At 43.3% G+C, this 25,185-nt stretch overlaps 1 protein-coding gene across 24 annotated transcripts in view; it reads left to right on the forward strand.

Annotated features, from left to right (window-relative positions):
- Window positions 1-25,185, forward strand: part of ptprfa (protein tyrosine phosphatase receptor type Fa) — a 244,802-nt gene that overhangs the window by 31,644 nt on the left and 187,973 nt on the right. Inside the window, exon 1 of one of the 24 annotated variants that reach the window (XM_010872303.3) lies at window positions 23,735-24,167. The exons of the other annotated variants lie outside the window; for them this stretch is intronic. The gene's annotated coding sequence lies outside the window, so the exon portion shown is untranslated. Of the gene's footprint in view, window positions 1-23,734; window positions 24,168-25,185 lie in introns of those variants that run through there. 24 annotated transcript variants of the gene reach the window in all.

Here is a 25,185-nt window from a genome sequence, read left to right on the forward strand (position 1 = left end):
CATGGTGGAATGTGTGAGCTAATTGATTTGTTTTGCATACCGCTCTCAACTAGCAACGCTAGTGAGCCTTTTCCCATGCCAAACATGCAATTACTGTGTGTACTCTTCTTTAGTGTTTGCCCATATAGTCTTGTGTGTGTGTCTGGGCAGAATAAATCCCAGGCACCTGTGCCTTTCTGTAACCCAGACTGTGTGTTACCCATTGACACAAGACATCACTACACATCACACAGTCGGTCCCAAAGAGTACCATGCTAATAGGGATGTGAACATTTGCACTTACCATTAAATCAACCTTCCTGTAGCTTAAACCATCCTCACTTCAGTCAAACGTCCTGTAGTTCAAACTATCCTCACTTCAGTCAACCATCCTGTAATTCAAACCATCATCAACATGTTAGTCAATCTTCCTGTAGCTCAAGCTATCATGGGCAATAAACAGTCCATGCAAACATGCATACAAAATCCTTGACGTGCAAGCGATGTGCATATGACATCTCATCTCCCTTGGATCTCTCAGAGAGTGCATTCATTGATCTCCTCATCTGTGCACATTAGCCGGAGGTGTTGTTCGCAGAGAAATCGGGAAGCAGAGAGCCAGCAGCATCTTGCTTTTGTAATTGTATTAATTGTTTTTATTTTGGGCTGATATGCATTCATCATTGTCACTGGAGACCGGAGAGCTGAGAGCATCTCTATGCAGATAGGACTCTCAGCCTTTTTAAGGGGGTATTGGAGAAAGATTCAGTAGCTAACAGAGATAAGAGGAGAGAGGGAGACAAGAGAGGGAGGAGTGTGAGAGCAGGGTGAGAGGGTGGAAGGTTAATGTTTAGGCCTTATATATATGTATATGTATATGTATGTATATATGTATGTATATATACACTCACCTAAAGGATTATTAGGAACACCATACTAATACTGTGTTTGATCCCCTTTCGCCTTCAGAACTGCCTTAATTCTATGTGACACTGATTCAAAAGGTGCTGAAAGCATTCTTTAGAAATGTTGGCCCATATTAATAGGATAGCATCTTGCAGATGATTTGTGGGATGCACATCCAGGGCACGAAGCTCCCGTTCCACCACATCCCAAAGATGCTCTATTGGGTAGAGATCTGGTGGCTGTGGGGGCCATTTCAGTACAGTGAACTCATTGTCATGTTCAAGAAACCAATTTGAAATGATTCGAGCTTTGTGACATGGTGCATTATCCTGCTGGAAGTAGCCATCAGAGGATGGGTACATGGTGGTCATAAAGGGATGGACATGGTCAGAAACAATGCTCAGGTAGGCCTAAAGTGTGCCAAGAAAACATCCCCCACACCATTACACCACCACCACCAGCCTGCACAGTGGTAACAAGGTATGATGGATCCATGTTCTCATTCTGTTTACGCCAAATTCTGACTCTACCATCTGAATGTCTCAACAGAAATCGAGACTCATCAGACCAGGCAACATTCTTCCAGTCTTCAACTGTCCAATTTTGTATAGTATAAAAATGCTTGGCAGGCCTAGTTGCCCATTTTTTGGCTAGGATGGCTAGAAGAAGAGATTGGCCCCAATGTTAATGTTGGGGCATGTTTGGCGGGAGCTTCAGTGATGATGGCTCATTCATTTGCTAATGCTTAATTAACTGTCACTGTTGTACATAAAATGGTTAAATTCATTTGTGTTTAAAAATGTCAAATAACCCGTCGTTCAGTATTTAGTGGTGAAAAGACACTATGACTGCCTGCTCTGCGGGTCACATGAATCTCAGTGTCAAACCAAAGAGAATAGTACTGGACATAAAACAAATGTATAGTATGTAGACATCTCATTTTACTGTAGTTGTCTTGCACTTGAACTAGGTTGAATGCACTGCCTCTAAGTCTTCCTGGATAAGAGCTGCTGTTGACCACTAAAATGTCAATGTAAATCTACTGTCTGCCATTACAAAGATGTCCCTGCATCTATGGCAACACCCCAGTCCAGATGTATATTGCCAGGTTTATAAATGCTGACCTGCTGCCTTGGCGTAAGGGCCTGTAGTGTGTTGAAATCAGAGTTGGCTGGGTTACCCTGCAAACTGGCTGTCAATCAGAGCGGCTTGATACCTGGGTCTGTCCATCCCTAATCACCACATACGCGACTGCTGGGAGCCTTGTGCAGTTTACAGTGCAGAGAAGCAGGCAGGCAGCCAGTCCAAAACCATGTGTTTGTTTTTAGCGAAGTTAAGCACTGAGGCTTGAGCCTTCCCACAGTGCCTGTGTGCTCGACAGCCATCTGCTTCAATGGGCATCATGTGGAACTGAATACACCAGCTAGCTACCAACCTGATACAAGGTACAACTAAGCCCCAACATAGACAGCCAGGAGAGTGTTTAAGGTATATAGAGAAAATATAGGCATTTTAGCCTTGTTCGTTTTGCAGGTAGTGGGACAGAGGGATCCAGAACACCTCCTGTTCCATGAAGGATTTGAGCTCCTCTGCTCTGAAATATATTCAGTAGAAACAGAATTGATTTTATTCTTCTCTTTAACTGGCTGTGAAGATTTAGCTGAAATCATTCTCCCATGGGAGTCCTAGGCTGTGCACTGACTGAAGTGCCTGAAGCTGTGCTGTCTCTTTCTCTCTTTCTCTCTTTTTCTCTCTCTCTCCCTTTCTCTCCCTCTTTCTCTTGTTCTATCTGAAGTCATCCTGTGCCACTGCTGACGAATGGATTTTTTTTTGGGGGGACTCTTTTCACAACTGATTCCTACAAATAGAGAAGACGAGGCAATGGATTTTGTTCTTCAATCTGAAATGACCATCGCAGTCAATGCAATTCTGTCCTGTTAATTTACACTATTGACCAAACCCAAACAAAAATATGTTGAATAAATCTGAATCTACCTTCCACTGTCTACCAAACAAAACATTTTGGATTGTTTTACACTACATTTTTGAATGCCCTTTTGTTTTCCAAATGAGACATATGCAAAGCAAAATTCAATGCTTTCGGAATGTATTCACACCCCTTCACTTTCTTTCAAATTTTGTTGTATTATATACTTAATTTATATTTTTATAGAAAATAGAAAAAAAAATAGAAATTTTATAGACAAATAGAAATTCTCATAATAACAGAGCAAAAGTTTTTTTTTTCAAATGTGTGCCAACAAAAATTTTAACTGAGATATACACTGATGAGACAAAACATTATGACCACCTGCCTAATATACTGTTTGTCCTCCACATGCTGCAAAAACAGAGGTGACTCACTGAGGCATGGACTCTACAAGACCCCATTAGGCATCCTGTTGTATCTGGCACCAAGACATTAGCAGCAGATCCTTCAAGTCCTGTACCTGGCGAGGTGGAGCCACAGTGGATCGGACTTGTCGGTCCAGCACATCCCACAGATGCACAGTCGGATTGAGTTTGGAAGCCAGGGCAAATCCTTGAACATTTGGTCATGTTCCTCCAACAAGTCCCGAATAATGTGTGCAGTGTGGCATGGCGCATAATCCTTCTGAAAGAGGCCTCTACCATCAGGGAATACCATTGCCATGAAGGGGTATACCTGGTCTGCAACAATGTTTAGGGAGGTGTCACATGTCAAACTGACATCCACATTGCTCATACCCAGGTTTTCCCAGCCGAACATTGCCCTGAGTATCACACTCCCTCCATCGGCTTGTTGTCTTCCCGCAGTGCATTCTGGTGCCATCACATCCCCAGGTAAACGTTGCGCACGTACACTGTCATAAATGTGATGTAAATCTTAATGGGACTCATCGGACCAGGCTACCTTCGTCCACTGCTGGACAGGGGTCATCATGGGCACTCTGACCGGTCTGCGTCAATGCAGCCCCATACTCAGCAAGGGGGCAATGCACTGTGTGTTGTGACACATTCCTCCCGTAAGCATCATTAACATTTTCTGTGACGTGCACAGTAGACCTTCTGTCGGTTCAGACAAGATGGAATTGTCTTCATTGGCCCTTGCCCATCAATGTGCCTTGAGCGCCCAACACCCTGTCACTGGTTTGTGGTTTGTCCCTTCTCGGACCACTGTCAGTAGGTACTCACCACTGCTGACCAGAAGCACCCTACAAGCCTTGCCATTTCAGAGATGCTCCAGTTGTCTGCCCATAACCTTTTGGCCCTTGTCAAAGTCGCTCAGGTCTTTACTCCTGCCCATTTCTCCTGCATCCAAAACGTTTTGGAAGTACAGGAGCGGGCAGCCGAATCCTGGGCGGCCTCTACTCCATCTATGTCTGGGCTTTGTTTCTTCTCTGTAAGCTTGGTGAGTTGCATCTTTTTCTTTCGTCTCTTCTTATTCAGCCTTGGTCCTGAGCTGCCGCTTGGGAGCACTTACTATTGGGTCTCCTCAAACGAGGCTAAATAAGAGGCCGGTAGGGGAGAGGATGGACCTGCTGGAAGGTTTGGGAAGCAACCAGCTTTCTCTGTGGAGGGCGTTTGTGTAATGTTGATTGAACAGGTGCGGGCAGGTTCATACTACAATATGTATTCCGACCACTTGCCATGACACTTTATATTGAGCTCAGATGCATCTTGTGTCCTTTGATCATTCTCTAAAGCTGGATTGGAGTACACATGTGCCAAATTGAATTGATTGGATATGATATAGAAAGGCATACATGTATTCATGGGTTGCACGTTTCGATATACTTGACTGATTTAGCTCGACAATTACAACATTGCAGTGTGTCAAAGTACATTTGATAATGTAATGATGATTGCAGTGTTGTTTTTCGGTAAATCTTAACCTACTTTGGCAATGGTGTCGTATTTCCAAGCCCCTATAGTGTAATTTTGACTAAACATTAATTAGCCCATGTTTAAAAGTCATTAGCCCAGATTCATCTACTAGCAATCAATATGGCTGATGTGTCTGTTAATGATTGTTAGTGACCATGGAAACAAGGTGATCGAGTCACAGGGTTTGATCAAAGAATGTAATTCTCCACCCTTTACATTGCATTTCAGAACAAATACCAAACCATACATTTCAAGGAAATCTCTGTTGACATCCAGGATATGTGGAGGCATAGATTGGGGGAAAATTATGAGTTGTTAAGGGATGTGACCAAGAACTCAATGGCCACTCTTACACAAAGAGCTTCTGAGTTTCTGTGCAGCGATGAAAGAACCTGGCAGAAGTACTTCAAGCTGCCATCACTACTAACGGCCCTTGTCCCGAATGAGGAGTGGGAATAAGGAACCAAATGCAGAGTTGGTGAATGTGAAGGACGTGTCCCCTTGCAGACATGTGAAACAACGATGTATGACAACGTAGAACTCCTGCGTAATGCAGACATGCACGTCCGCTACACGGTGACAATCAACAAAACAAGACAGGAAGGAAGGAGAGGGAGAAATATTTATACACAAAGGGATTGGAAGATGGGGAACAGGTGTGCATGTTAGAACAGGATGTGATGAAGTGCAGATGGGAATGTGGACGATCGCAGCTAGAAGGCCGGCGACAATGAGCGACGTGGTTAGGATGAGGGAGGATATAGGACAGACAAAAGAATGAAGGAGGATACAGGACTGATTAGGTTAAGAGCAGATATAGGACAGACTATAGGATGAGAGGGGATACAGGACAGACTATAGGATGAGAGGGGATACAGGACAAACTATAAGATGAGAGAGGATACAGGTTAGACTATAGGATGAGAGGGGATACAGGACAGACTATAGGATGAGAGGGGATACAGGACAAACTATAAGATGAGAGAGGATACAGGTTAGACTATAGGATGAGAGAGGATACATGACAGACTATAGGATGAGAGTGGATAGAGGATAAACTAGAATGAGAGAGGATACAGGACAGACTATAGGATGAGAGAGGATACAGGACAGACTATAGGATGAGAGAGGATACAGGATAGACCTTAGGATGAGCGAGGATGCAAGACAGACTATAGGATGAGAGAGGATACAGGACAGACTATAGGATGAGTGAGGATACTGGACAGACTATAGGATGAGAGAGGATACAGGATAAACTATAGGATGAGAGAGGATACAGGACAGACTATAGGATGAGTGAAGATACTGGACAGACTATAGGATGAGAGAGGATACAGGATAAACTATAGGATGAGAGAGGATACAGGACAGACTATAGGATGAGTGAGGATACTGGACAGACTATAGGATGAGAGAGGATACAGGATAAACTATAGGATGAGAGAGGATACAGGACAGACTATAGGGTGAGAGAGGATACTGGACAGACTATAGAATGTGTTGCATTGGCATAGTGAGGTATAAGTCCCTTTAGGCTGAGAGCAGGAACCTTTCACCTTCTTCAGAACTGCCCTCTTATATGCTTTAAATCAACGTGGTTGTGGGAACGACAGTAGAACAGCTCATGGTCTCATACTGAGAGGTGTTAAAGGTTTATATGGTGCTTGTCTATACCAGGTTTTACTTACAATGCCAGGATTTTATACACACTCTATGTTTCAATCATGCACTTCAATATCAAGGACCTTATTCTCTTAAAAACAGCAGACATGAAACCAAAATGTTCCTTTTATGCTGTCTTGTGATTCAAGAGAACCTTAAATGTTGTTATGGGAACGGAGGCACTTACATGGCTGGTCATTTGTTATCATAGGGCTTGTAGTGGGTAAAACACTAAATTAAGTGGTCTATTGACCAAAGCAATTACGTTTTCTTGTGCTGAGTGGAATGAATGGAATGTTGTAATGACCTTGACTTGCTTTAGAAGTTGAAGTTAAAAATCATGTTCAATGGGAGAATAAGAAAACATCTAACTCACCTATGTACTATATAAGTGCCTTTTCAGATAATTTAAAACTATTTTGTTATTCTCTCTGAGGTAATACTTTGAATTTTGTGCTTTGTGTTAGAAAAGATTTATGTCCAAGGTCACAATAACAAATTCCTGTTCGATGATAATGTCTTGTTTTCAGATAACCTTGCATCTACAATATATCATTTCCGCTGCAGTACTAGCCCAGTGGCTGGCAGACCCTACAGTACTAGCCCAGGGGCTGGCAGACCCGGCCTTCCTCACAGTAACCTCTATATGCTGTATATTGGCATTTGTGACATGACACGGCGGTGACGGGGGAGGGGCAGTGGCCCCAGGGCCCATGTGTTCCTGTGTAGGTGGGGTTAGGGGTCAGGAGGTCTGGTTGACACCAACTCTGTTATTATCTTGTGGTTTTATCGTTTGAAGGATGGGTATAGATCTATGACGTTGTCTTGGAGAGTGTCGTTCTCATTTCATACTGTAGGTTTTCTCGCTTCCTCGTGTCATTTTTCATCACCTCCTTCTCAAAACACTTTGGGGGTCAAGGTCGGAAGAAAGGATCCTGAGATGTTTTTTAATCATTTTAAGATGGAGGTGATGAGAGAGGACATGAGGGATTAAGAAAAGACGAATTGAGGAATAGCCTTGGAACATAACCTCCCAAGCTGACTGTCATATTAATGTAAATCTCATCCTGATGTTGGTTTTTTCTCTCTGACATCTGCCTTAATAATGACTCATAACGTTATTTCTGGAGAGGGAAGCCTGTTATAAACATGGAGGCTGCTGACTGCTTAGCCATTAATCAGACGTGATGCATGATAGCTTTTTAGAGTCTCCTTCACCACCATAGACCAAAGGCTGACCTGAGGATGTCTATGTCCATACAGTATATCTATGAATGGAAGCTGGGAATCTCTACTAGGCACTGTTGGACACTAACCATACAGGCGCTTCAAGTCCACAGACCTGTGTGGAGTTTGGGGTATCTTTGAGATGACATTCCGTGCATAGTCCACGCCTGGTTCACGTGACGTCCTCAGTGATTCAGAGTTTATGACCCTGCTCCACCCTAACAGGTGGCCAGATGCTCACCGCTAATGGGTCGTTAGTCTACACCTCCACACACCTGGAGATCAGTGCCATTCCCCTCTGTAGTGTAGCTGTCTGCCAGTGGAAGAAGTTATGGTGGAGCCAATAACATTGCTGCATCTGCGTGAAGTTCACAGCCTCTGTTTCACACAGCGCGCCGACTTACATCACTCCTATTCATAACAAAATAAAGGAAATGGAGTAAAATGTTTAGATATTTTCGCTGGGCAATATTCACTAAGCCTTTTAATGCACAGTCTATCATAGAATGTGACAGATGTAATCCAACCTCATAAAAGAATGGATGGGAATGATTCAGTATGTTCCCTGTTTATCTCTAAAAAGGGAAAACGTGTCATCCTCAAAGACAGAAGGCTGCATCCAAAATAACACCCTATTCCCTACTTGGGCCTCTGGTCAAATGTAGTGCACTGTGAGGAATAGTGCACTGTGTGGAGTTCCATTTGGGACACAGCCAGAGGGTCCTAATTCCATTCATCTGCACGTAATGTTGGGTAATTCCCTAGTAGTTTATGTGCTTCCTTTTTCTGTAGCAGAGATGAGAATCAGAGTTTAGCCTATCTGGACAAATCCTCCAGGCCACGCTGTGGTAATGAAGCTCAAACCGTCTGAAGAAAGGAAACTTTATCTCTTTCATCTCTCTCTTTCCCTCTTTCTGTCTGATATTCTCTTCACTCTCTATCACTCTCTCTCTCAGCTCCTAAACCCAAACCTCCTCAACTTTTTGCTTGCCTGGCTCAGTGAAAATAATCACAGTTTTCTGCGACTATATCATTGGGGGCAGCTCTTGAAAGACAACAGTGAAGATTGGAGTGGCTTGGTTAATTGTGTGTGGGCAATAGATCCGTGTCCTGACTCTGAAGCAAGACTATTTCTTGTCTTTTAGGACACACAAATGCTGGCATACACAAAAACACACTCCTAGGACAGGTGTTATTAGGACAGATGATTCTAAACCAGGGGGAAGAGTCTATGATTGGGGTCAAACACTCCTAGGGAAATAACAGCATTCAGTCACCATGTTCCAAAAATCTATATTGGTGAATATTTCTAAATCTTTTTGTACATTTACTTTATTTCATGTCAGCCATTCTAAAATTTGATTTGTGAATATATTCAAAATAGGGTCGCTATTTAAATAATGTATTATGCTATATAATAAGCTTAAATGTTTATGAAACACTAAATGCATTTAAAATTATTCAGTTGTATCTAATTTGAAGTATATTTAAATTTTATGGAGTAATACCCATCATACCCAAAGTCTCACATGGGCAGCATTGTTAAGAGCTCACAGACTGTAAAATGTTAACCCACTGATACTACGGAAATGCTGCAATGTGTCTTCATATCATAACAAAAGGATTAGGTTGTAAGCTCTGGAATGAACTCAAGACAGGCTCTGCTTTAAATACTTTAATTATATTTGGAAATTCTTTTCTGGGACTTTAGGGACTATATAGATCTGTGTTTCACTGGTCTATTTTCTCTTCGGTCGAGGAAGAGGAAGAGAGATATAGTGACAGAAAGACAAAGAGAATGTTAGAGTGTCAATGGGCGGGAGAGGGGAAAGTGAGACTGAGAGAGAAAAGGCAGGGAATGAACGAGAGAGGTAGAAGGAGAGTGATAGAGAAGGAAAGGAGGAAGAGCGAAAGAGTGGGAGGGAACAAGCGAAGAGAGGGAAAGCGAGGGATAATGTGGCAGCTTTTCTCCCAGAGGGTGGTTTAGCTAACAGTAGCTGTGAGTTAGTGTGGTGGTACAACAGGGCTACAACGCTGACACCGCACTTCTGTCACAGCACCCGGGGACCAACAGCATCCTCTACACAGGCCCAAACGCAACCCCAATGCTTCCTACATCGTGCACTACCTTTGGCCAATCCCCAGCCTAACGCAGTGCACTGTCTGGGGGACTGACCGCAGTTTGGGACGCCAACACCGTCTGCCTGACTGGAGTGACGCACCGACGAGATGTGACCACGTCGACGTACAGACACACCGAATCTTATGCATACATACTGTACGTCATACAATTAATTATTCATAGGATTTGTATGAAGCATTTCTACTAAGGAACTCTAAGTGCCTCACCATTGTCTAACACCCATCTTTGCGATGCATGGCAACCACTTTGCACTAGAACACTTACCACACATCAGCCATGAGGTGAAAAGGTGAGGAGTCATAAATGCCAGTGAGGAAAGAGGGGGATGATTAGCAGGCTTTGATGGGAAAAGGGTCAGGTCAGGAATGTAGCAGCAGGGTTAACACCCCTACACTAACGGTGAGTAGTAAGGGACCTTTAGTAACCACAGAGGGTTTAGGCCCCCTGTTTAACGTTGTACCTGAAAGACGGCAGCCTACGCAGGGTGTTGTCCTGTTCAATGCCCTGGTCCATTGGGATTCGAGTTTTTTAGTGTAGAGGGAAGGGTGTCTCCTACTGGCCCTCCAACACCATTTCAAGCAGAATCTGGTCTCCCATCCATGGACGAACCAGGACTGACCTTGTTTAGCTGCTGGCATGGCTTGGAATGCGCAGCAAAGTGTGTGAAATATGAGCCATACATGAGGGAAGAAAAGAGCACGCTGCCTCACGCACACGCACACACACACACACACACACACACACACAAACAGACACCTACAAACGCCCACATCCTTCTACATCAACACAAGCACACAGGTACTGTCAAGAAGACACTGATGCTTCTACACCCATGCACAAATCACAGAAAAGAAATACTTGTCATGCTTAGGCCAAGTCTGTCAACAAAGTGTCCATCGCAGCACGCACACATGCACAAATAATTCCAATACAACGCACACATAATTCCAATAAGAGAAAATGGTCCTGCATGCAAAAATCCATTCACGATTAATTCCGTTCCACAAGGGCCGACAAACAGTGACACATTACAGTAATAAGATCAATTGTGAACTCATGCTGGAGATCAATACGCTGAGCACGAATACATCTTTCATCAGATGCTCCTGCCAGGGTTTATTGACCATGACTGCGTCCCAAATGGAATCCCAGCTAAGAAGTACACTACTTTTGACCAGATCCTTGTAGACTCCAGGTCCAAACAAGCGCACTGTTATCAAAACCAGGGTTCCATTTGGAATGCTGAGCTCAAGTTGAAGACAGTCATTTGACAGGCCAGGGGGTTTATCCTCATACCTGTCTGCTCTAACACAGGAACCTTGTTAGAGACATCCGACCAATGACAGCCTTGGGATCGGATCTCACAGCTGTGCCAGGACCGGGCTGCGTCACTGGGCTATTCTTATGCTGTATAGGTGGAAATACTTGGAGTCATACAGTATTCAATGGATTTGTTCTTGAGATGTGGTCTTTTCATCCTGGGGATGCTCTAAATTCTGCCTGTTGTTTTCTCCATCCATACTGAGCCATGAAAGTAAGAAAGCTTTCTCGACAGAAACACTTCTGGTGCTCCTGCTTTAAGCTTTGATTCTACAGCCGATACTTGACTAATTGTAAAAAGAACCTTTGAAGAACAGGCTGTGACACTCCCTGGAGTGGAAAACTGTTTTCCTAATGGACTGGCATTGTGCGAATATAAGTGAAGTGACTGGAAGTGTTTAATATCATCAGGTTTAAATTGGCAGATGCAGACGGGAAGTGCCAAGAACTCAACTACCCACAACAATACTCTGTTCTTTAGATTGGATTAAGCTGGGAATGTAGCAGGAACTAGGGGGAGTTTATCTACCTTACCAATAAGATTAGTAAATGCATTTGTGGAAAGGTTTCTGTAGGCATGGTGAACAGCGTTGGTGTTATTTGTTCAGGAGGTCATATTAATAGGCAAGCCCCTGTCAGAACCCTGTTAAAGCACCTTACATGTCTTGCATAAAGATTCAGTAGTGCGGGGGCTTGTCACCGTTATCACAATTACCTTTTCAGGAATGCTTCTGGTTCTCTGTTGTACTGGATAATCAAGTAGACAAACCTGATGCCCCTGGTCTGAAATAGAGCCTTTCTTGAACCTGCCTTTCTCCACAACACCACACACTCAAGTTCCTGTCTTGTCTACCATGGCCACACAGAAACCTGATTATTCATTTCTCACCCTCTGAAGCGTACCTGTGACCTTCTGAACGATCAGGAGCGCTGGATGTCAGACACTCAGTGACCCCCTTACATTTTTCCTTCCACGTTTAATGTCATCAGCCTCTACCATTAGGTTATAGTTGACTTCCTAAATCAACCAATCGAATGTATATATGAAGCCCTTTTTACATAAGCAGCCGTCACAAAGTGCTTCTGCAAAACACCCAGGCTTAAACCCCAAGGAGCAAACAACAGAGTGGAATTTCAGTGGCTAGGAAAAACACCCTAAGAAGGCTGAAATTTAAGAAGAAATCTAGAGAGGAACCAGGCTATTAATAGACTCTGGAGAGGAGTCCAGAGTCTATAAAACCTAGTCCAGGTCAGGACAGGGACAACCCGAGGGAGGGTCAGCAGAGTGGCAGGTGAAATTGTCAGGTATCATCTTGATCTGCAACACAACCAGGGGGACTTTGGACAGGGACATCAACAAGTCTTCCATGCCTGGTACTCTGGAGGTGTGGGCCAAGACCTCATGTCCTCCTTAGTTTAAAACAGGGCAGGAGACAGGGAAATTTTAGAAAATGCATTCCTTAGATCTACAAAGATTCATAGTGGAGAAGGAGAACTGACCCTAGGAAAGGAATCAAAAGGAATCAAACAGATATATTAGGCATGTAATGCTTCCTGTAATGCTTGTAATGCTTGTAATGCTTCCTACTGCAAGGATTGAGAGAACACAGGACAAAAGCAGTGGTTCTATGAGAGAAAGCACAGGAACTCTTGTTCTAAGAGAGAAAACACAGGAGCTCTTGTTCTAATAAAGACAACCCAGGAGGTCTTGTTTTAAGAGAGAAAACATTAGCTCGAGTTCTAACAGAACACAGGAGCTGTAGTTCTAAGAGAGAGACCACAGGAGTTCTAGTTCTAAGAAAGAGAACACAGGAGCTCTAGTTCTAAGGGAGATAACAGCGGAGCCAACAGTGCTCTTGCACTGCATCCAAAACCTCCCCCCTTTCCCTTCCCTTTTGGCATGTATCCCCTGTCCTCCCTCCCGGCTATGATGCCATGGGCTGTGCTGCTAACACTTTCCAGACCCGCTTGACAATGTACCCTAAATCCTCCCCGGAGACCACCCCTCCCAGTCAAGCCTTCAGTGCATCTCATAGGGGAGAGTGACGTGCCCGGGCCGCAATGTCACCGCCGGGTGAAGCAGCTCCGGTCGGGAGACGAGGAGCGGGGCTCTCAGCTCTCTCGGGCCTAATGACGTCCTTTAAGGCCACCCGCTGCGCTGCCATTCAGAACATGCAGGTAGCTGGCAGGTAATGCGCCCCCCGGGATCTGATTTCCATGTGGGTGTTATGTTGTGGGTGTGAGTCATGGCTGCCTGATGATTATCCGCATCGTCGACATGCGGGTTGAACTGTCCGCGGGCCCAGCGGCGCATCGTCCCGCCTAGTGCGCCAGTTTCGGATCAGGACTCTCAGCTGTTCGGTCGGCAGTAGTGTGCTGTGAAATAGGGCGGCGTTCAGGACGTCGCCAGAGTGTTGCTCTGATTGCTGCCGATGCCTCTGGAGAGACTGTTGACACTGAGAGAGAGAGAGAGAGAGAGAGAGGCGTTATGAGAGACAACCCTGCCTTTCATTATTTATTTAATGTGGTTATTAACAGGTAGGACCTTTTAATAGTCTCCCTCCCTCCTGGTCTGGGAGGCTCTTTGATTTTGAGCATTTTTATTTTTTTATTCACTTGTTTCTCTACTTCCTGCTCAACCAGAACCTCATCAGATGTACAGCATTTGTAGATAGAGGTTTCCAATTCTGCCCTCTGGGCAGGTGCATCTATGAAAGTTATGGATGTTAATGCTGAAAGGCTGGTTTTCAGGAAACATCTGAATAGTATGTACATATTCTTTGCGAGCTTTAACGTTATTTTGAGACATTGATCCGATGCCCTTCTTCAAGGCTACCTTGCACTGGGTTAGGATGGGGTTAGGGTTGGAGTTATAACTGGGCTGGGTTGAGCTGGATGCCCTGTCCTAGCCCAGTCTGGTCTGAGCAAGGTCAGTGTGAGAAATGTGCAGTTCTGTGCAACCATTGTGCACCTCATCTGTGACAGAGAGCCAGCCAACAGGAAGCCACGAGGCAGGCCTCTAATGATTCCCCTGTGTATTGGAGGAGAGTGGATCCGGTAATTAGAGCAGGGAAATGTTAATGCATTCGCTGGAAGATAATGGCCCATCCCTGCCTCACAGCAGCATCACTGGGCATCACACTACAGCGTGACACAGCCAGGGTGTAAATCTCCCAGGTCTGGATGTTTCCTGTCTGACCTCATACAGCAACACTAGCCAAAGCCCCTCCCTCACTCCATGCGTTGATTATGTTTATGTATTCGTACACAGACAGCCTTCCGCCATGACCTCACCGTGCCACTAGCCTCCATGCTTTCCTTTTGTTTGCCTTTCACGTTAGAGGAAAGGGATCAGTCTCATCTCTCTTCTCATCCCGCTCTTTTCCTTTCTTCTCTCTCGTCATCTATTTTCTTGCTGGGCAGCTCAGACGTTCTTTAATTGTCCTTAGAAGGAGAGTTAGTCGTAGCGTTTAAAGTGTTTTGGTTTGCTCTGTGTTCTCACTTATTCCTGCTGACTTGAGAAATAAGAAGGGATTACAGAGCAGCGGAGCCAGTCTCAGACAACAGGGAGGTGCTCACAATGAATAATGGAAAAGGTGTGTGTTGATGTGTTTGTGTGATTGTGTGTGTTTATAGTATGTTCATAACAAATTTCTGCTAATAGGGAGAGGAGATCTGATGAACAACAACACTGCATGACAAAGCGGACAGATGGGCTGGTGAACAGTCAGGATACTGACACACATACACACACACACACACACACACAGAAACACCCACTCTCCAGTGTCTATGTTAGTTTGGACTGAAAATGTTGTACCACAAACATTTTATTTTACTTAACCCCTAACCCCAACCCCCAACACTTAGACCTATGTCTTATCTTAACCATCATTCCACCCTAACATTGAGGTGAAGCCTTAAAACTATTTCATGAGTAATAGCCTGCCGAATGTCCAACGGGTTCCAATGATTGTGGTCAATTTGCTATTCCTGTGCTAGGAAAATTAGTACATACTTACATTAGACAATTTAGCGTGTGTGTGTGTCTGCTAGCCTCTGATGCAGCTAGTAAGGGAGGCGAGCCAGAGAAGCTGTAGAAAATCATGGTGATGAATTGCCTATATTCATTCCCTGACTGGGCCAAGTATTTTATTAGAGGGAGGGGGAGTGTTAGAAAACACCTCAGTATCATTTAACATGGCAGGGACAACAGACATAGAGACAACCCAAAGGTGCCCTTGTTGTTACACTAGCTGAATGTCATCTACTTCACACACTCTGACAGTAAGGCACCACGGAGTGTGTGTGTGTGTGTATGTACATGTGGGGGTGTTTGTGGGTGTACGTGTGGGGGTGTTTGTGGTTGTACGTGTGAGGGTGTTTGTGGTTGTACGTGTGGGGGTGTTTGTGGTTGTACGTGTGAGGGTGTTTGTGGGTGTACGTGTGGGGGTGTTTGTGCGTGTACGTGTGAGGGTGTTTGTTGGTGTACATGTGAGGGTGTTTGTGGTTGTACGTGTGAGGGTGTTTGTGGGTGTACGTGTGAGGGTGTTTGTGGTTGTACGTGTGAGGGTGTTTGTGGTTGTACGTGTGGGGGTGTTTGTGGTTGTACGTGTGAGGGTGTTTGTGGTTGTACGTGTGAGGGTGTTTGTGGTTGTACGTGTGAGGGTGTTTGTGGTTGTACGTGTGAGGGTGTTTGTGGTTGTACGTGTGGGGGTGTTTGTGGGTGTACGTGTGAGGGTGTTTGTGGTTGTACGTGTGGGGGTGTTTGTGGGTGTACGTGTGAGGGTGTTTGTGGTTGTACGTGTGGGGGTGTTTGTGGGTGTACGTGTGAGGGTGTTTGTGGTTGTACGTGTGGGGGTGTTTGTGGTTGTACGTGTGGGGGTGTTTGTGGTTGTACGTGTGAGGGTGTTTGTGGTTGTACGTGTGGGGGTGTTTGTGGTTGTACGTGTGGGGGTGTTTGTGGTTGTACGTGTGGGGGTGTCTGTGGGTGTACGTGTGGGTCTGTGTCTAACATATAGACTTTGGGGCGTGTGTGTGCTTGTCTGTACCAGCTCAGCCCCTTGAAGTCAGTCAGTGTGCTGAGCAGAGCTGAAGGAGAATGAGGAGAGCGGATACTATGGCTGTACCCAAAGTGCCTTTACACTGACTAATTTCCTCTTTTAATTCAGCTATTTAAATGCATCTCCAGTTTGTCAATACCTACTGGGATAACCAATGAGAAATGATTTGTTGTCGGCATTCTGCTCCATGCACAGTGGGGACCTGGGAGAATAAGCAGCCTAGTCAGCCCAGTTAGATGAGTGGGTGGAGGATACGTGTGGTTGTAAAGTCTTTCCATTCAACTCAAAGGGGTTTTATGTGGGGAAACATGTCTACGTTGCCAAAGCAACTGTTACTTTACACAAGTGAAATAAACAATAGAAGATTTGAAGTAGCTGAGACCTGGGTTAGTCCTCACACCTTAGTAATGAGTGTTTTTCTCAGAACCAGTACATCTTCTGTAGAGAGAACCCAATGTCCATGACACGGTATGGGGTTAGGTTTGACACAGTATGGGGTTGGGTATGACTCACTATGCGGTTAGGTATGAAATGATGGCGGTGGGTATGGCACAGTATGGGGTTAGGTATGACACAGTATGGGGTTGGGTATGACACAGTATGGGGTTGGGTATGACACAGCATGGGGTTGGGTGTGACCTGGTATGGGGTTGGGTATGACACAGCATGGGATTGGGTGTGACCTGGTATGGGGTTGGGTATGACACAGTATGGGGTTGGGTATGACCTGGTATGTGGTCAGGTATGACACAGTGTGGGATTGGCTTTGACATAGTATGGGGTTAGGGATGACAGTATGGGATTGGGTATGACATAGTATGGGGTTGGGTATGACACTGTGATTGGGTATGACATAGTATTGGGTTATGTATGACAGGATGGGATTGGGGATGAGACAGTATGGGGTTGGTATGACACATTATGGGGCTGGTATGACACAGTATGGGGTTAGGTATGACAGTATGGGATTGGGTATGACATAGTATGGGGCTGGTATGACACATTATGGGGCTGGTATGACACAGTATGGGGTTAGGTATGACAGTATGGGATTGGGTATGACATAGTATGGGGTTGGGTATGACACTCTGTGATTGGGTATGACATAGTATTGGGTTATGTATGACAGGATGGGATTGGGGATGAGACAGTATGGGGTTGGTATGACACAATATGGGGTTGGGCATGACACAGTATGGGTTTCGATAGGCCACGTTATGGGCTGAGTTGTCACATAGTTTGGGGTTAGATGGACCACATTATTGGTCAGTTTTTAGTCGCACGACAGCTTTGATAACCACTAGTTAGAGTCAAAAACAGGATGGACTGGAAAGTACCTAAAAAAGTCTGCAGTGTTGCTGAAAAAAGGTCTTGTGGTCAGATGATACAGAAATGAACATCTACTGCAGTGATGGCAAGAGGAAATTGTGAACATAAAAAGCAACGTATGGTTGTTATGTTTTAGTTTAATGTAAGACTGCTATCAGAACTGGCTCACTTAAATTCCTTGATGATTTCACTTGGCAACAGCAGGATGAATTCCTATGTGAACAGCAGTGGCAAACTGTGGACCTAGGCCTTCTGTGGACATAGGCTTTCTGTGGACCTAGGCCTTCTGTGGACCGAGGCCTTCTGTGGAACTAGGCCTTCTGTGGACCTAGGCCTTCTGTGGACCTAGGCCTTCTGTGGAACTAGGCTTTCTGTGGAACTAAGCTGTCTGTGGACCTAGGCCTTCTGCGAACCTAGGCCTTCAGTGGATTTAGGCCTTCTGTGAGGGGAAATCTCCTCTTTTACATATTAAACAGCAATTAAGCAAACAGGGGTGTGGTATATGGTCAACCTACCACGGCTAATAGCTTTTCTTAGGCACAGCACATCGCTGTGGTATATTGACCATACACCACACCCCATCATGCTTCATTGCTTACATATACTATGGCTATCAGCCAATCAGCACTAGGGATTTGAAGCTACCAGTCTATAATGGAATCAATGCTTTTTGATGACATCTTAAATGAAGCTAACAGGCCCGAGCTTGAGTGCAGTGAAGCTGGAGATGAATACACAGACTTTGGTCAGAGCGCAGAGCGCTGTAAATGGTTTGCCTAATCACCGGCACGGTATGCTGCTGAAATGCTTCGTCTCAAATACCACATCTCAAACCCAGTTGAATTAAATAATTACAGAAGTAGATGTGGTGTTTGTTCAATTTTCAAACCCTTAGAAATGAGGATTTTTTCTGTACCCTAGGGAACTATTCAGAAATGATCAGTGGGTATATAACCCCTCTAGTTATTGCACAACATCTTGTCAACATGTGAACAAAGAATGCCGCAGATATCTTCACCAATTTGTATTTGATGACAAAAACATGTAATAAACCGTTATAGAAAAATCAACCCACAGGACAACTAGGACAACTGTTTCTCCTTGCCTCTACAGACGGACTGGTTTTCCTTGCCTTTAAAGACGGACTGGTTTTCCATGCCTCTAAAAACGAACTGGTTTTCCATGCCTCTTACCTCTAAGGAAAACTAGACTGGTGTAATGTACGCTTCTGTTTTAGGCTGCATTCTGACAAGATGTTTGGCAATCTCTGGAGGGGACTTTATAGGGGGGTATAACTTGACTGCCTATAGTAGTCTGACCTGTGCTTTAGACAGCAACACCACATTATCCCACCACAGTATCCTACAACAGTATCCTACAATAGTATCCCACCACAGTGTCCTACCACAGTATCCTACAACAGTATGCCACCACAGCATGCTACCACAGCATGCTACCACAGTATCCTACAACAGTATCCTACAACAGTATGCCACCACAGTATCCTACCACAGTATCCTTCTATAGTATCCCACCACAGCATGCTACCACAGTATCCTACAACAGTATCCTACCAAAGTATCCCACCATAGTATCCTATCACAGTATCCTACCACAGTGTCCCATCACAGTATCCTACCACAGTATCCCACCACAGTATCCTACAACAGTATCCTACCACAGTATCCTACCACAGTATCCCACCATATTATACTACCACAATATCGTACCACATTACCCCACGACAGTATCCCACCACTGATTCCTAACACAGTATCCTACCACAGTAGAATACAATGATAACTAAAACACCCCCACAGCGCACCCACCAAGGCATAGATGGTACACCTGCATTGACAGTCACAACAGTAATGGACAAGTTAAGTGACAGAGTCAGTGACAATTACCATTTCCACTCCATGTACGCTAGGCATTTTATTAAACAAATCTACCAGACTGATATAAAAAAAATGACTTTTTAAACAATGAATACAAAAAGCATTCCATTCTATATTCTGAATGCAATAAGCCAGTAAGCCGCAATCATGACAATACAACACATTTCCAAATCGAAATGTACAACTATTTCTACTGCAAACATAATTTATCAAGTTTAACACATGAAGCCTGAATGCAACACTCTCTGTCTCGCAACACTGTTGTTATAGACAGCTAAAAGCAACCAAGCTTTGGAACTTACCAGATTATTATTATTTTAAACTAACATCTTGTTAAAAGTTTGAGAAGAGGCACATGTTGATAAATTTGTGAACATAATTGTTGCTTACATGTCAGTTAGTGACATGTCTTGTAGTTTTCTTGATGTTTTCTTGATGACCTAATGCATTTTTGGCTTACTCTAGAACTGTCCCACCCTTTGCAAGTCATATAATTGATTCTACTGTCATTTGAAAATGCTGCTCTAATACAGTTGAATGGCACATCCTGAAAGCCTTGCCCGGACTGAGCTGTCTTAAGCTAAGATGTCTTAAGGAATGTTAAGAAATCAGAAGACCATCAAAATCATTAAAAATAATAAATTAATAAGAAAATATCTAAACAATACAAATGATAATAAAAATACTAAATATGTAAAAAAAGATCAGTCCTTATCCTTTCTCTGATACAAATGATCCTGTTTTCAAGAATATCCAAAAGAATAAAGCAATTATATTTGATGTGCTTTTGTATACAGTAGATCTTCTTATGCTATACAATATATATAGTATAGTCCCAGAGTTGGTTTCTACAATTCATAACAAAACCTACATTATGAAGAAGAAGCAACATTAAAAGCAAATCCTGAAAAAGGTTATTCAAAAGCACCAATCAAGGTAGGATATACAAGCATTTCCAAGGCACTGAATATCTTCCAGGGGACAGTGAAGTCCATTGTTAAGAAACAGAGAGAATATGGCACAACACAGGTGCTTCACAAAACTGATCATCATGTGAGACTGACAAAAAGAAAACATCTCATATCTAAGTGTATTGGAGTGGCCAGCTCATTCATGGACTTCAATACAATGAGAATGAGAATACTGTAGATGGAAGGAGTTTTGCTGTTCAGCAAAGGTCGCCATCCAAGCTGATTCATTTTGCAAAGAATGGGCAAAAATGTAATTGTCCAGATGTGCAAAGCAGACTCATGGCTGTAATTCCTGCAAACATTACTATTACCAACCTTGACTAAAGGGGGTGAATGCCTGTGCTGTCAAATATTTTCTGATTAGTTTTTTCTATTCCATGTTTTGTAATTTTGATTCTATGTTGTAACACAATAACATGTAGAAAGGTCCATGGGAGGGTGGATGCTTTTGAGAGCCACTACATGTACCTTTCTAACTCATCTCATGTGGGAGTATACTATCCTATACTGGTTTGTTCCCTATCCATGGAATTGTTCCTATCTACACCAGAATAGGGCTTGTGTGAAGGGTTTTTGTACACATACCAAACAGAAAGTCTTAGTTAATTCGTCTGTCACGCATTGTACCATCCAATGAAAGGATAATGAGCTGTGACCCCTCCTCTTTGGGGATCCAACATGACTTCAGGGCAAGGAAGCCTGCTGGCTCATATCTGACAGCTCACGCCCTGCTCACACCATTCCGAAAATGTTCCTCCGGCACGCAAAGGTGGGGTGGCCAGCTCAGGTCAGTCATGACCAAAACATCCAGCCCACCTGAAAAAAAAATCCCCAAAGCATAGGCTCTGTTAGTCTCATGGAGTGACTGGTATGTGCATTTTTGAGTCATGGAGAGACAATGCTCACCAAATCTAGCCACCACCAAACTCTTAACTGTGAACAAACAGCTTCACTAAACTGCATCAAACAATCATCTCCCTTCATCTATATAGACCCACATACTGGAACTGGAAATCTGTAAATGTGGACGTGAACTGAAAAAACATATGTATAATGTATTCTCCTTTCATATCCCATTATCTATGTTCACCAAGAAGTAAAAGTGAAGAAGTTAAAGTTTGGTGTTAATGTTGTTAGCGAATGTTATTCTTATAATGAGTTTCACAACAACCAGCTCACTATGAGGACTCTTTTTTGGTTTCACCTCTTGACATTATGATGGCATGTTTTGAGTTGGCTTGTTTTTAGACGGCTGCTCTTTTTTCAATTGAAACTATATGGGAGTATTGGCCCAAGGGTCTATCTATCTCTCCCCCCTTTCTTTCTATCCCTCTCTTTCTCTCTCTTTCTCCCAAACAAGCAGGTGTTTACTATTTCTCCAGCATATTATTTGCTCAGCTCTTTGTGTGGTTCAGTCACATTGTGCTGTAGTATTGATTTAACAGTGATCACCACCCTGACAGTGTTCACTACAGGCTGAGGGGTTTGACATGAGCCACTCAACACAGGGTTATCGGCAAAGGGATCTTTATATAGCTAGCACCATTTCATTACATTTGAAAGGCTAAAACCAGATATTTTTTCGTAGCTTAGTGTAAGTGTGAATAGGTACTCATAGACATACAGTTGAGAACCTTGTCTGTGTGTGTGTCTGTGTCCGTGAGTCCGTGAGTATGTTCCTTTTCAGTTTAGTTGAAAAATTGCAATTCTGTGGCCTTCCTTCAGCTACTTCCTATTTGGGATGAGAATTCTCTCCTTTAGTGACATGGGTACAGTAACACGTGTCTGTGTACAGGCCCGATCATTTAAATCCGCAATAATGTGCGCAATTCTCCATTTTGTTCAATAGTTTTATAGTATCTAGTATCCTGGCTTTCGTTACAGATCTGTAATCACATTCTCTGTAATTTAGTGAGAAAGCTGCAGACTAACTGTAGAGCTGGAAGGTAGTGTTCTTGTTCACAGATGATTGGATTTCCTCCTGTCTCATTGTTTATGAAAGCATGATTACGATATGGTCATTAACCAGCGCTTCACACCACTAATCATGCAGACCTGCATGTGTGTGTGTGTGTGTGTGTGTGTGTGTGAAATGACTGGTGGGAAGTAATGCCACCAGCCTCCTTTGCTTTCTCTGCCATGTGGTCATTCCAACGCACACACACTCTTTCACACACACACACATGCGCATGCATGCACGCACACACACGCTCACGTTCATGTTTCATGTTTGTTTCGATGCCGTGAAATTGCATGGTTCTCATTTTGCTGGCATCATAAATCTGTTTGTGAGTAATGTGAGAAGTTTGCTGTTCTGTGATATTCAGTAGAATTGGATCCTGCTTTCAAAGCAGCCGCTTCAGTGTGACTTTTTCAGTTGTGCTTTGTTGTAGTTTGTCATGTGTGAGAGCTGGGTTGGAGATGCACTCGACCATACAGTACGCGTTGATTTTACCAGAACTATGTTCAAATATATATTTATATTTATTTATTTCATGAGCAGAATAAATGTTTTTCCAGGGATTTTCCAATGAGGAAAGGAATGCATGCTGTTTTAGGGCAGCTTGACCTAAACCTACATGGAAAGTAAACAGGTTGTGGATGGCTTGAAAAGTTGACTTGCCACTCAAATGTCACAGCACTCCGTAATAAACAGTCAGCATCACAAGGAAGTTAACGTTCTCTACTGAAACAACAGGCTTTGGATAGAAATGTGGAACTATGAACATATTTTCCATTCTGATTTTGTTTCTTGCTTTCTTGTTGGTCATTTTCATGTATTTTGGATTGTACCTGTAACATGTTGGACTATTGTTCTTTCAGTCTCAAAAACCAATATGAGGGATCCACAGAATCAATTAAAAAATACATTTATCTTTTGTTAATTGCAAACTGACAGGTGAAATATATATCTTCTGTAACTCTTCTTAACCTGCTATTAAAAAGCAGTGGATTTCTCTACCTGAACAAACTATTATTTCGATGGTAACTTTTTTAATGCATTTCTATTTGTTCGACAGGTTGAGTTTAATCTGAAAATCATTGTGTGTTCCTTTGAATGTGCTTCACATTTCGATCAGGCTTAGCAGTCCAGCCTGTTAGGGAGAGTCTGTCAGTGTGCTTTCAGACAAATAATGGGTCCTCCATAATCAACACTAGCAAAGATAAACCCCCACTCTACCCAACCCCCTGGCCACTCCGGCGCCACCTAGAGTGGGAGAAAGGGGGAGGAGTGTGATTCTACCTGTGTGGAATAAAACTGCTTTCCCTCCCATTGGCTCAGATACCTGACAAACCCTCCCCCCAAAACCCTGCCTTGAAACTCAACACCTGTGACATCACACCACGGCATTGGCTGCGGCTGGGCTGGCCTGTTCAGATCTCACCGGGTATTCAGACGAGAGTGTCCCAGGAGACATTGAGCTCCAAGACCCCAGCAAGGCTCCCACACAGCTCAGCCAGGAAAGGGCCCAGCGGCTATAGTAAGAGTAGACACTAAGACAATCAGGGGACTAGAGAGCAGCCAACCTGAAGTGCTGCAACCTTCCTTCTTTCCCTCCACCTGTTGTGGCTCGCCCCCACCAGCTTCTCTCTCGCTGTCTTTGTGCTCTCCCTCACACTTTCTAGGAAGGCACACTGGCTCAGGTTTTGTTCTACATCAAGGACCAAGGGATTTTGAGTGGAAACTTGTATGCCTTTTGTTTTTGGGGAGGAAGAGCAGCAGCTTTTTTTTCTCCCGGGTTTTAAAGAGTGTTTGAAGTGGGGATTTTTGTTGTTATTCTGTTGGACTTTAATATGGGTAAGTTTGGCTTTTTACTGCATTTCAGCAATTTATAAAGAGAAAATATTGCATATAGAACACATGGTCACGTCGCAAAGTGTTTATGGGCTGTTTATGGGCAAATGTAATATCATAATATATGATTGGCTGATTTGGATGAATTTTGTGTTTTCTAACTTAAGTTTTCTTTTAAGTTTTCTTATATTTTATCTAGAGAGACAATTTTCTGGAGTTATTTCAATGGCAAATTCCAACTTCTATTGTTTCCATCCATTAACTAAGTACCCCCACCTGTTCAAAGTAAACACAAACAAACAAAGCAGTCACAGAAGGTTGACTAAAGGCTAACGGCTCTCCTGGGTGACCTGTAGCCTGTCTTTGCCTTAAGCTACATTACCTGTACTAAGGTGAGACGGCATCGCCAGGTTTTTGTGAGCGTGTAGTGGCAAGGCTTCTCTGGTTGTTCTCCACGAGGTCGGCCGCCTTCCATCATAATCTCAACATATTGCACCCGAGAACAATGTCTGGATTTTGGTAGTCATTTGTAAAAATTTAAATCTCAGTTTTCAGAGATACATTTGTATATGTTGTACAACTTAACGTTAATGTAGTGTAATGATTCAAGAGGTCATTTTTAAATAAGCTTTTTTAATTTTGTGCGTATTCCAGAAAATAAAATATGATTTTCAAATACAATAAATAAAAGCATTATTTTGTGTAAATATAGTTCAGAATATATATATATATATATATATATATATATATATATATATATATATATATATTCTGTGTGTACATATTATTTAAAAAATATATTTTATTTTTATTTATTCTTTATCATAAAAGCTAGGCATGTTCTTATGACCTCGTGAACCTTCCTTGTTTCATAGATAATGAACTCCTTCAGAAAGGGGGTGTCTTTGGGTGAGAAGGCAGTTCCCTTGAACAAGCTGTCTGTTTTAGTTTGTTAACCAGAGAGCTGAGAGCCTCTCAAAGGAATGACTACATTTCAGCAGCTAAGCCTACCCTTCTGTCC

This window comes from Esox lucius, chromosome 8, assembly GCF_011004845.1.
Source record: "Esox lucius isolate fEsoLuc1 chromosome 8, fEsoLuc1.pri, whole genome shotgun sequence".
NCBI classification, from domain to species: domain Eukaryota; kingdom Metazoa; phylum Chordata; class Actinopteri; order Esociformes; family Esocidae; genus Esox; species Esox lucius.